The sequence below is a fragment of the Balaenoptera physalus genome, assembly GCF_965194825.1.
Source record: "Balaenoptera physalus genome assembly, chromosome: 1".
NCBI classification, from domain to species: domain Eukaryota; kingdom Metazoa; phylum Chordata; class Mammalia; order Artiodactyla; family Balaenopteridae; genus Balaenoptera; species Balaenoptera physalus.
Window position 1 is genome coordinate 23,849,220 of NC_138882.1, and position 12,644 is coordinate 23,861,863.

At 40.1% G+C, this 12,644-nt stretch overlaps 1 protein-coding gene and 1 pseudogene across 2 annotated transcripts in view; one reads left to right on the top strand and one right to left on the bottom strand.

The window, feature by feature from the left end:
* Positions 1-3,793: 3,793 nt before the first annotated feature.
* Positions 3,794-5,417, bottom strand: LOC309644220 (homeobox protein CDX-1 pseudogene; annotated as a pseudogene). Its single transcript has one exon. The product of its transcript is annotated as a homeobox protein CDX-1 pseudogene (transcript).
* A 2,060-nt stretch (positions 5,418-7,477) lies between these two features.
* DNAH14 (dynein axonemal heavy chain 14) overlaps positions 7,478-12,644 on the top strand; it is a 67,157-nt gene continuing 61,990 nt past the window's right edge. The window contains exon 1 of the mRNA XM_082427208.1: positions 7,478-7,610. The gene's annotated coding sequence lies outside the window, so the exon portion shown is untranslated. The remainder of the gene's footprint in view (positions 7,611-12,644) is intronic.

The following is a 12,644-nucleotide window of genomic DNA, read 5'->3' on the forward strand; positions in this document are numbered from 1 at the left end:
CTTTTTCTGCATCTATTGAGATTATCATGTGGTTTTATCCTTCAGTTTGTTAATATGGTGTATCACATTGATTCGTGTATATTGAAGAATCCTTGCATTCCTGGCATAAACCCCACTTGGTCATGGTTTATGATCCTTTTAATGTGCTGTTGGATTCTCTTTGCTAGTATTTTGTTGAGGATTTTTGCATCTACGTTCATCAGTGATATTGGCCTGTAGTTTTCTTTCTTTGTGACATCTTTGTCTGGCTTTGGTATCAGGGTGATGGTGGCCTTGTAAAATGAGTTTGGGAGTGTTCCTCCCTCTGCTATATTTTGGAAGAGTTTTAGAAGGATAGGCATTAGCTCTTCTCTAAATGTTTGATAGAGTTCACCTGTGAAGCCATCTGGCCCCAGGCTTTTGTTTGTTGGAAGATTTTAAATCACAGTTTCAATTTCAGTGCTTGTGATTGGTCTGTTCATATTTTCTATTTCTTCCTGGTTCAGTCTCGGAAGGTTGTACTTTTCTAAGAATTTGTCCATTTCATCCAGGTTGTCCATTTTATTGGCATATAGTTACTTGTAGTAGTCTCTCATGATCCTTTATATTCCTGCAGTGTCAATTGTTACTTCTCCTTTTTCATTTCTAATTCTGTTGATTTGAGTCTTCTCCCTTTTTTTCCTGATGAGTCTGGCTAATGGTTTATCAGTTTTGTTTATCTTCTCAAAGAACCAGCTTTTACTGTGATTGATCTTTGCTATTGTTTCCTTCATTTCTTTCTCATTTATTTCTAATCTGATCTCTATGATTTCTTTCCTTCTGCTAACTTTGGGGTTTTTTGTTCTTCTTTCTGTAATTGCTTTAGTTGTAAGTTTAGGTTGTTTGAGATTTTTCTTGTTTCTTGAGGTAGGATTGTATTACTATAAACTTCCCTCTTAGAAGAGCTTTTTCTGCATCCTATAGGTTTTGGGTCATCCTGTTTTCATTGTCATTTGTTTCTAGATCCAATAGAGACTTTTATAAATAATTATTAAACAAGATAAAATTGTTTTGGAAATAAACTTTTAAGGAGATAAATGGGGTTCTTTTTTTTAAAAAGCACTTCACATCTCCATGGATAAATATGATTTATATGAATTATTGATGGAATGAGATGGGTCAGCAACAATTCTGGTCCCTTTTTTCATTTTTACCAGTGAAAGGGGTGACAACCATGTTCAGATAAATACAACAGGTAAGAGTGAAAGGAGTTTTGTTGCCATAATTGTTTGAACCTCTGAGTTACATGCAAACATCCAAATAGTAATCAATCATAAAAATTATTTTTTTCACCTATCAGATAACAATTCTGTTAGATCTTCTTTCAATTTTTTTTGAAAGCAAAGAATTGGAAAAAATTGATTTAAACCGTAGAGGCCCTAACATTTGCAGGGCTGGGGCAAGAGAACTGAAGAAGGCTCAATACTACACATTTCACTCTATTGAAAATATACAGTTGATTCTTGCTATTTGCAGTAGTTAAGTTCTACAACGTCGTCACAAACACTGACTTGGTGAATACTGAACCTAGAGGAAATATAGGGTTAGATCTCTGTGAGCCTTTACTCAAAACATTTTCATCAACTGATCAATACATAAAATTGTTTTATGTCCACTACGGTTTAAAGATATCTTTTAATATATATTTTGATTCATTAACACTGAACTCACAGTCAAGAGCACCATAACCTATGCCTTGAACTAAGCTTTTCTAACACATCTGTTTTTTCCATAAGGCACATGACAGCCTCTTGCACTCAGAACACTAGACAGCACATCAGCATGACATTTGGGGACCAATTCAAGCAACAAAATCACCACCAGAAAGCATAAAATTGAGAAAAACATGGCACTAAATATACAATGAAAGATTACTTGTTTACCATATGAGAGCTGAAATGAGAAGGCAGATAGTCTCCTTGTTCAACCTCAGCTGGGAATGTGCTCAAATTTTTCACCACTCTGGGCATGTCCATGAATGACCTCAAAAGCACCACAAGTATTGATTTGGGGGGTACAAATATATTTAAGTTAGTGAGAAAATTCATATATATGAAATCCATGAATGAGGATTGACTGTAAATCAAGTTAATACATAGTTAAATAAAATATGTTCTATTGATATCTGTCAATTTATCTATCGATAGCTATATCTACTTTCATAATGACATGGAAGGCTAGATTTAAATTTAAAATTCTCAGACTCTTTGGAGTTCTATACAGGAGTGTGGCAGGAAAAGAGTCCATTCAGCTTGGCCAGTCTAAAAGAGAAGGGCACAAGCTTGGCCCTATGGACTCCCTGCTCCTTGGCGAGCAGTGCAGCGGAAGAGGGAGATCTAAAGATGGTGCTGATCACCTAGTCATTAGAATTGTTCATTTTCTCAATTTTTGAGAAGTATTCTCCCCAAAATATTACCAAGATTTTTTATCAAATTACTTAATTAGACCTTTTTTTCCCACTAATAGGCACCATATTCAACTCAGTGTTCTCAGAAAGGATTAGGAAAATGGAAGTATTTTTTAAAGTTTTAATACACATTTGCCAATACAATTTTAAAGACTCTTGCTATTTTCATGTCTTTCAATAATATTTTTTGTCAAACCATGTATCTGTGGATTTAGCTCATTGAATCCTAATGGAAATTCTGTCAGCTGAGTAATTAGCATTGCCAAATCAATTAGCTAAATCAGACTGACTTCTGATCATAAAATCTGACTTCGTCTTTCAATTCAAATAAATTCATTAATAAACATTACAGAAGCTATAGAAAGCACTGGGAAAGAAATTATGAAGGCATTTTTAAAATGGATTAATAAAACCAGTCAAATCATGATAAATAATGTAGATATAATTTATTCATTTTAATAAGTTAAATAAGAATAAACCTATATACATTTCTCATTACTTAAATTGTAATGATGAAATGTAATATGTAGTTAAAATATAAATTGTATATGAAGGAAGGTGTGTGATTAAAAGCATGATTTTCCTCAGTATTGAAAGCTGGTCATCAGCTTTTGCTATAAAGTAAGAATCATAGACACTACTTCAGAAATAGCTCTGTTCATGTCATATACATCAAGGTCAAAATAATCCCTGTATTTAATAAGAGAGAACAGCATATGAAGCTAAAAAATCTATTTAGTCCAGCATCTAGGAAGTAATTTTTTATAGCAGATAAAAAATATTACATATATTATGAAATGAAGTAAGATGAAGATTGAATGTAATTGGAATATATAGTTCATGATATAATTAAATGTTTTAACTTACTGTATGAATGGATGAATTTAAAAGAAATCACTTAATATTTCAGTCCTCTGGTTTCATGCAGTGTGTTTTAAAGAACCTGATGTTCTGTAAAATATTCTAGTTACATTAAAAGAATGTGTCACTAACCAGTACTGCTTCACTCTTTGAAAGTGCTTTTATTTCCAGCTAATGAAATCTGGTAGGAATGAGTATTACAAATAGCTGGAAAATATTGCTTACATTTTAACACATTAAAAAAAGTCCTATTTAGTAATGAATATTTTTTACCAATCCTCTCTGTTTTGCGTTCATTCGCCTCTCCGTTAAGAGTAAAGAATTCTTGGACACTGGTTGCGGTGTGGAAGACATGAATCCATTAAGTAAGTCATCAATCCAATGTCCACATTGCTCAGTAATCTGATTCCAGGACATCCCAACAGTTGCCATTTCTAGCACCACTCTTCATTCTTCACAGAAATAAAGATAGAGAAAAATAGGAATATGTCTATAGATGCTTTTTTAAAAAAAGAGCAAAAAATTTATTCTTGAAGCTGCATCCCAGAGATTCCACTCTCTGTGGAACGCTTGCACAGCTGTGAGGTCTGCTCGATCCAGAGAAAGTCCTCTGGGGGTTCCCTGGGGCCTGGGCCCTGAGGGACAGCCTGGTGAGGTAGCAGAAACTTGGCAGGGTGGATTCTGCCCCTGTGTCCCCCTTCAGGGGCCTCCCCTGCAATATGGAGACCCCACTGAGAATGCGAGTGAGGGGATATGGCTCTGCAATGCAGAAAGGACAGTCATCAGAGCCTCTTGCTCAGGCCCATCCTGCGGGCTTTGTGCTTTGCATCCTGGAGAGGGTTCAAGGCATGTTACAATGGGGGCAGGTAGAGGTGAGGCTGCAGGAAAAGGCAGGTGTAAGCTCACACTACCGCCCCCCCCTCCACCTCAGGTCATGGTCTGCAAGCCTTCCATCTTCTCTGGGTTCCATCTCCTTTCTCCAGGAGTCTAGCCCCTACATGGGCCTCCCATCTTTGAGCCTATGGAAGAGGAGCTGGGTGGCCCTAGCCCCCTGGGGATTAAGACCTCCCACCCCAGGCTCCCTAATTCCCCTGAGGCCTAGAACACCAGAGCTGGAAAAGGTCCTTATCCAGAAGGCTCACTGCACTGATGGGCCCAGGGGATGCGGGGGCTGGGTGGGTGATTTGTCCAAGGTTACTCAGAAGGTCAGTGGCAGGGCTCGGACTTAGACAAGGCCTCCTGGGCCCCAACGTGAGCCACATTCTCAGCACCTGAGTCCCCAAGGCCCCCAGCCCACAAGGCTGGTCAGGGAGCTACGGCAGGTGCTCCTCCTTGACAGGCACTTTTGGGGAGGAGGCGCCCAGGAGGCTGGCGGAGCAGGGGCACAGGCCCCCCAGGGGCGGCCCAGCTGGAGTGGGGGTGACATCATGGGTTGGCAGGGGTGACTGCTGCTGCTTCTTGTTCACTTAGCGCTCCTTTGCCCGCCGACTTTGGAACCAGAGCTTCCCTTGGCGTTCAGTAAGCCCCAGGTTGGCGGCCAGCTCTGATTTCCGCCGCATGGTGATGTAACGGCTGGGCTGTAGTGGAATTCCTTCTCCAGCTCCTGGCAGTGGTGGTCAGTGCAGACCACGCGGTATTTGTCTTTGGTCCAGGTCTTACCGCTGCCAACGCCGCCTCTGGCCGCCAGGCTGCACCGCATCCCCTCACAGGGTGTCCGGCTTTGCACTCTGGGTGAGGACGGTGTGCCTGGGCAGCCGAGGGGCAGCGCCAGGAGACCAGGGCCAGGCCCCGGGGGGCGCGGGCACCGCACTTAAGTCCAGAGGGGGCCCGAATGCCAGCGGGGCCAGGCTGGCGGCTGGGGCTTATCCGTCCTTCCGCGCAGAGAAGGGCGCGCTCCACGTGAGTAGCCGGTAAAGTCGGGGTACTGAGGGGGCCCCGGGGGTGGGGGCGGGAAGCCGTAGGCTTGCGGGCCCAGGCCGAGACTGGTGGCTCTGGCGGGGCCGGGGTACACGGGGGGATCCTCGTCCAGCACATCGCCCGCGTACATGGTGTGCGCGCCCTGCCCCCGTGCGCACGCTGGGCCCTGGAGCCCACGAGCCACTGCGCACGTGAACTCCCGGCCCTTATACATGCTTTAATTAATCATTGAAAGAAGTGCTCCTTCCTTTAAATTTTTTTTTTCTTTTTCTTTTTTTTGCATTGGCTCTGCGGTGTTCTCGAGAGTTTTTACACCTGGAAAGCACCACAGTGGGATTCCAGATGGGAGAGGGCTTGTCTTTTCTTGTAAAGTGGGTGAAGAAAGATTTCGAAAGAAAGGTTAGGAAAGGCAAATCTTCATGACGATTAGCAAAGGGTATGTATAAAGATCTGGATCTATAAATGGATTCCTTTAAAACCATCACTAGCCTCACACTCCTGAAAGTCTGTGCTTCTTCTGGGGGTTCTGGTTTGAAGACCATTTCTTTGTCTATAGGCAAAACAGTAGAGGTGCAGCAAAGTGACGGACAAAACATAGTTTGGGGATAGAATCCACAGAATTTGATAATAAATTGAATTAGGGTAGAGAGTAAGGGAGAGGGAAGTGTCAAGGAAGACTCCACAGTCCAGCTGCTATTTGTTGAGACAGAGAAGACAGGTGGAGAAGATAGCCTCATAGTTTTTTTGTTTATCTTATTTTGTTTTAGACAGTTTGTTGACTGGTATTTTATTGAGTTATAACTCTCAACTTTTTGGCTAAGTTTATCAAATAGAAATGATTATTGGCACATAAGGTAACATTATTTCCAAAATGATTTTCCCTTTTAAAGTGGTATCTTTCCTCACCCTCGACACTCAAACTCTTAACAGCTTCTCAGACTCAAATTCATACTCAGATTTTATTGTGACATGCTGAATGATTATATATTCAACCTTATTAATATAAAAAGTGGGAAGTTTATTCTTAAATTAAATACAGTTTTAGCTATAGTAGAATCCAGCAAAACTCTATATTACTTCTCTTCTGCGGCCCCTACCAAGAAATGTAAAGAAGGGACCCATGTGTCCTGTGTGCCTAGCTCAGTGCCTGGCACATAGTAAGTGCTCGATAAATAGTTGTTGAGTGAGTAACATAATAGGACATTCACCTACTAAGACATTTAAAAAGAAACGAGGTATTTTTACATAGACACACAAACATACAATTATTTCTTAGAATTCCTATAGCTTGCCAACTAAAAATTGTTGCTCACCCTCTGGTTCTACAAGAATGGAGCAGTCGCTGACCTTCAACACCCCCTGAAAGGATTTCAGGGCGGAGATCAGGAATGAGGCACTCTGTGCGCTGGGACAAACTGGCAGAAGAGGCCTTCAGATAGTTGGATATTTTCAGGAGATTTTATGAGCCCAATTTCTTGCATCTTCTCACATCTAGAAAAGCACTAAAATCATTAACAGAGACATCTGCTCCTCGTGACTAGCAGCAACCTTCTCGTGACTAGCAGCAAGCCTCTGCCAAAATGTGTGCTTGACTGCAAGTATCCACCTTTAGCAAAATCACATATATATGCCCTCCCCGAGACCCCCATAATCTGCCAAGCAGTTTCTCAGAGTCATCTGAGAGGCTGTGTCCTGGGCTAAAGTCCTCATAAGGCCCCAAGTAAAACTTAAATCACAACTCTCAGTTTGTGCATTTCTTTCAGTCCACAAACTCTTAGATTCATATTATATTTCCATATATAACCTTTTACTCATAACTGAGACTTTTAAATGATAAGTTTATGCCCACAGGTTGTGAAAAGATTAAACATAAGTCGTTCCTTTCAAAGGTCCCCAGAGGCACTCTTTCTGCAAAGTCCCTGTTTTTCTTGTGCAACTGGTAGCTATGTTAGACTGGGGTCTTTACCTTGTGCAAGATATCAGATCTGCCTTTGGTGCACATTTCTGTCCCCACCCCTTTTCCTGTACGGTCAGTGTCATGATACCCTTTGGGGCTTTGGCGACGCCCTACTGAAGGAGCCGGCCACCTCCTCGTCTGCGGGTTCAATTCGTGCCCTGGTCCCGCCCCATGCCCCCAGCATCCATTGCGCGGGCCTCGAAACCCCGCCCCCGGAAGTCGTTGGCCGAGCCGGCCTAGAGTTTGCAGGCTGGGGTTGAGGCCGCTCGGGCGGCTGCGGGCTTGGGGGGTGGTTACAGCAGGCAAGGGAATGGGCCGGGCGCAGTGTGGCCGTCCCTCCTCCGTCCCTCAGGGTCGTCCTCGCCTGGCGCTTTCCAGCGTGTGCAGGCCGAACCTTCGCCGCTGAGCCCTAAGACGGGCCCAGGTGGCCATCGGACCACAGCGCAGCAGGTAAGGGCCTCGGGGATCCCCCCCCTTACACGGGGACCCCCCCCCCCTTACGCACCGGCGGGCGAGGGGCCGAGAGGGCCGCTGACCGTTGGTTTGCTGGGCTGCCTGGAAACGGAGGGCCTCGAAGTTCCCCAGCTCCGAGCCTCTGAATACCGCCTTCAGTATTCGCGCCGCAGGTAGTGGTTGAGCACCGCGCTGCCCAGGCACGAGTCGGACAGCTGTCCCTGCCCTCCAGCAGCTTGCCTTCCTGGCGCAGGGCTTGTTGGTGGCTCTTTGTCAGTGAGCTCTCTTCTATTCCCACCTCAATGAGAGTTTGGCGTTTTTTTCCCCAGTAAGTGAGTGATGAACTCCTTAGTTGACACCATGTATTGCATAAAATATACATAACACATATGTGTAGCCACACGACACAAATATAGATGAGTAGATATGTGATCTTATGTAAGTAGCTGTTATCTTCGAAGAAGTTAATATATTGAATTACATTACTAACATACATAGATACTGAATTTGCATTCATGGGATAAACTCCACTAAGATATGTACATGTATATGTGTATGCATCACATATGCACATTGACACGTTGGATTTGATTAGCTAATAATTTATTTAGGATATTTGTGTTTATGTTCATAAGTATTATTGCCTATAATTTTTTTGGTGCAGTATACGGTACTCGTCTGGTTTGGGAATCATTGCTATTGTAGTTTCAAGAAAAGAGTTCAGTGGCTTTCCTTCTTTATTTCTGAAGAGTTTGTATATTATAAGGATTTTCTGTTCTTTGCATGTTTGATAAAACTCACCTGTAAAACTCTTTTGGCCTGGTGTATTTTACTTTTGGGGGGTAAGTGAGAGCCTTCTGTGTACTGTTTCTTTTTTTTCCTTCATCAGCTTTCAGCAGTTTTATTGATCTTGATTGTTTTCTATTAATTTCTCCTCCTTTGAACTTGTTCATTTTCTGGCTTCTTTATTGAATACTTTATTTTCAGTCTTTAAAATACTAAATGCATTTAATACTCTTCTAAATATTAATTTCTAAGTTCTAAGAACTGCTAAAGCTGCAACCACCAACTTTTTTTTTTTTTATTGGACTATAATTGCTTTACAATGTTGTGTTAGTTTCTGCTGTACAATGAAGTGAATCAGCTATATGTATACCTTTATCTCCTCCCTCTTGGACCTCCCTCCCCACCCCATCCCACCCATCTAGGTCATCACAGAGAGCTGAGCTGAGCTCCCTGTGCTATACAGCAGGTTTCCACTAGCTATCTGTTTTACACATGGTAGTGTATTTATGTCAAACCTAATCTCCCAATTCATCTCACCCTCCCCTTCCCTCCCACAGTGTCCACACGTCCATTCTCTATGTCTGCATTTCTATTCCTGCCCTGCAGATAGGTTCATCTGTACCATTTTGCTAGATTCCACATATATGCGTTAATATACGATATTTGCTTTTCTCTTTCTGACTTACTTCACTCTGTATGACAACCTAAATGTCCATCGACAGATGAATGAATCTGGATCATATATATAAATAGAATATTACTCAGCCATAAGAAGAAGTGAAATTGGGTCATTTGTAGAGATGTGGATGGACCTAGAGTGTGTTATACAGAGTGAAGTAAGTGCACTGACTTTGAATACGTGATATTTTAATTTTCGGATGGTTCTAACTGGAGAGTAATTTCCATTTTTAATCTAAGATTTATTTAGGAGTGCTATTTCAACTTTCCAAACAAGGCGGTTTTAAAAAATGTATTTTTATTGTTGACTTATTTATTTGCACTATATTACAAAATGTGGTCTGCATAATATTGTTTCTTTGAAATGTGTTGTCTTTGGTTACCTAGGATGTGGCCAATTTTTATATATATTTTATGTGATTCGAAAAGAAAGTAAATTCCTTATTTATTATGTACAGGGCTCTCTATATATCTATTAGGTCAAGCCTATTCATTTTGAGGGTCAAATCTTGTGCATACATTCTACTTTATTTGTTCACTTGATCTATAAATCACTGAGATAAGTGTGTTAAAATATCTCACTATGACTGTTTTTGTGAAATGTCAAGTTTTCTGTAATTCTGTCAGGTTTTGCTTCGTATATTTGGAGGCAATCTTAGGTACATGAAAGTTACAAGTATTGTAGCTTTTTGATGGATTGTCCCCTCTATTATGTTGAGTCTCAATTTCTCCTTATTAATGCTTTTCCTTTAAACTCTATTTTGTCTGATAGAATATTGTTACACCAGTTTTCTTTTGATTACTATTGGCATGGTATAGTGTTTTCTGTTTCTTGTTTTTTTTTTTTAAATTGTGGTAAAATATGCATAACATAACATTTTTAAGTGTACATTTCAGTGGCATTAAGTACATTCACATTGTTGTGTTACCATTACCACAATCTATCTCCACAACTTTCATCATCTGAAACTGAAATTCCGTGCTTATTAAACAATAACTCCTCATTACTGCCTCCCTCCAGCTCCTGATAACCACTATTCTACTCTGTATCCATGAATTTGACTATTCTAGGAACCTCATTCAAGTGGAATTATACAATATTTGTCCTTTGTGTTTGGGTTATTTTACCTAGCATGATGTCTTCCAGGTTCATCCATGTTGTAGTATGTGTCAGAATATCATTTTTTAAGACTGAATAATATTCCATTGTATGTATATACCACATTTTCTTTAACCATTTATCTGTGCATGGACATTTGAGTTGTTTTTACGTGTTGGCTTTTATGAATAATGCTGCTGTGACCATTGGTGTACAAATATCTGTTTGAATCACTGCTTTTGATTCTTTTGGTATATATACCTAGAAGTGGAATTGCTGGATCATGTGGTAATTCTCTGTTTAATTTCTTGAGGAATTGCTGTGACTCTTTTCCATAGCAACTGCACCATTTTCTATTCTCACCAGCATCCATTTCTTTATTTTTAACTTTTTGATATGGTTTTGTTTTATGGATGTATTTTGTAAGCAGCGTATATAGCTACATCATCTAGTTTGATTGTTCAATCTGTCTTTAAATAAATGGGATGAATCCACTTGTATTATTGTGATTACTGAAGAAACAGGCCAAATTAACTTCTCTTTTGTGTTTTCTGTATACCACACTTCCCTGTCTTCTGTTGGATTGATACAATTTTCTGTGTCATCTGTACCCCTCCTGTCTGTCTATCTATCAGTCAATCATTCTATGTATTATTTATTTTTCCACCTCTGTTTAGGCCCCATAGATTATGTTATTTTAGTGTGTACCCTTAATACATATTTGTCCATAAATTTTTCTGACTAAGTAATTTTTTTAGTATTTGTTTCTGTTGCCTGTAACAAGGATCTTATGTACAATACTCATTGAACTTCTTCCCGCCCAATCCTGTTATTGTTTTAGTATTTTAATTTTAACTTTTAAAATGTAATTGTTCATTATGTTTACTAACATAATACATATTTAAAAAAAATTTTTTTTGTAATCTTTTCTAATACAGCATTATTTCTTTTAAAAGACCACTTTTATGATGGTTAAAGGTGTGGACCCTGGATTTGCACCCATGTCCACCATTTATTCTGTACTTTGATTTCCCCATGTGGAGTGAGTATAATACCAGTTTACTCATGTAAAGTGGGTTTAAGACTAGTGCCTAACTCAGAGAGACTTTGTGAGGATTTAATAAGTGGATATATGTAACTATGTATTTGTTTCCTATTGTTACTGGAATTACCACAGATTTAGTGGTTCAAAGCAACACAAATTTTATTATCTTACAGTTCTGGAGGTCAGAAGTCTAAAATGTGTGTGCTGCGTTCCTTTTGGAGGCTCTTGGGGAGAATCCATTTCCCGACCTTTTTCACCTCCCAGAGGTTGCCTTCATTCCTTGGCTTGTAGTCCTTTCTCTTATCTTTAAAGCCAGCAGCATTGCATCTTCTCTCCTCTGACCCCGGCTTCCATCCTCACGTCTTCTTTCTCTGACTTTGATCCTCCTGTCACCCTCTTAGGTGGATCCTTCTGATTATGTTGGGCCCACTGGATAATCCAGGATAATCTCCCCATTTTGAGATTTTAATTTAATCACATTTGCAAAGTCCCTCTTACCATGTAAGTTAACATATTCACAGGTTCTGGGGGTTAGGATGTGGACGTCTTTGGGGAGGCCATTGTTTAGTCTACCACCCTGTATAAGTCTACACTATTATTAGTATTATTTCATACCTCATCTCTGTGTCACTTTTCTTTGTACTGAAGTACATCCTTAATTGTTCTATTAGTGAGGGTCTGTGGATGATAATCTCAATCTTTCTATATGTTGAACAATACTTTAAACTTCTTGAAGGGCAGTTTTTTTTTTCTCAGCATTTTTAAGATATTAATCTATTGTCTTCTGGCAACTTTTCTAACAAACCAGTAAACTGATAAACTTGTGGCCTCTTTTTTGACAGAATGGGTAGGACTTTCATATGCACCAGATTGTATTGTATTGTACTGTATTGATGACACCCTGTCATCATTGATCCTTGCATGGGCCTTTTAAAACTAATAAATTATATGTTCAAATTATAAAACAAACACCTGCAAATTCACCACGTAAGACAAGAATTAGGATATTAGCAACTTTTGTCTACAAATATCTCCCTTATTTTACCTCCTTGCCTCCTATACCTCCTCATGAATTTTGTGTTTATTATTGTCAGCCGGAAGGACCACAAACTATCAAGAGGCAAAAAGGCAGTTTATTTGGGAGTCTTAGAATTGCAATTGGGGGATCACAGACTTGGAGGAAGCCAGAAGAGTGTCCCACTGGAGGAAAATGGGTAGGGATTTTTATGGGAAAAAAGGGGAAGTTCTTGCATGTTTAAACAAATTGTTTACCAACAATTTGAATTGGAAGACCCATCTGTTCTATATATACGATTGGGTTATTGAGCACATCTCATCTGTTACTAGGGAAAGGAATGTTTTCTTTAGTTCAGAAGAAGTCCAGTTCTCAGCATTATTTTGGCAACTCAGCAACTGTTTAGCA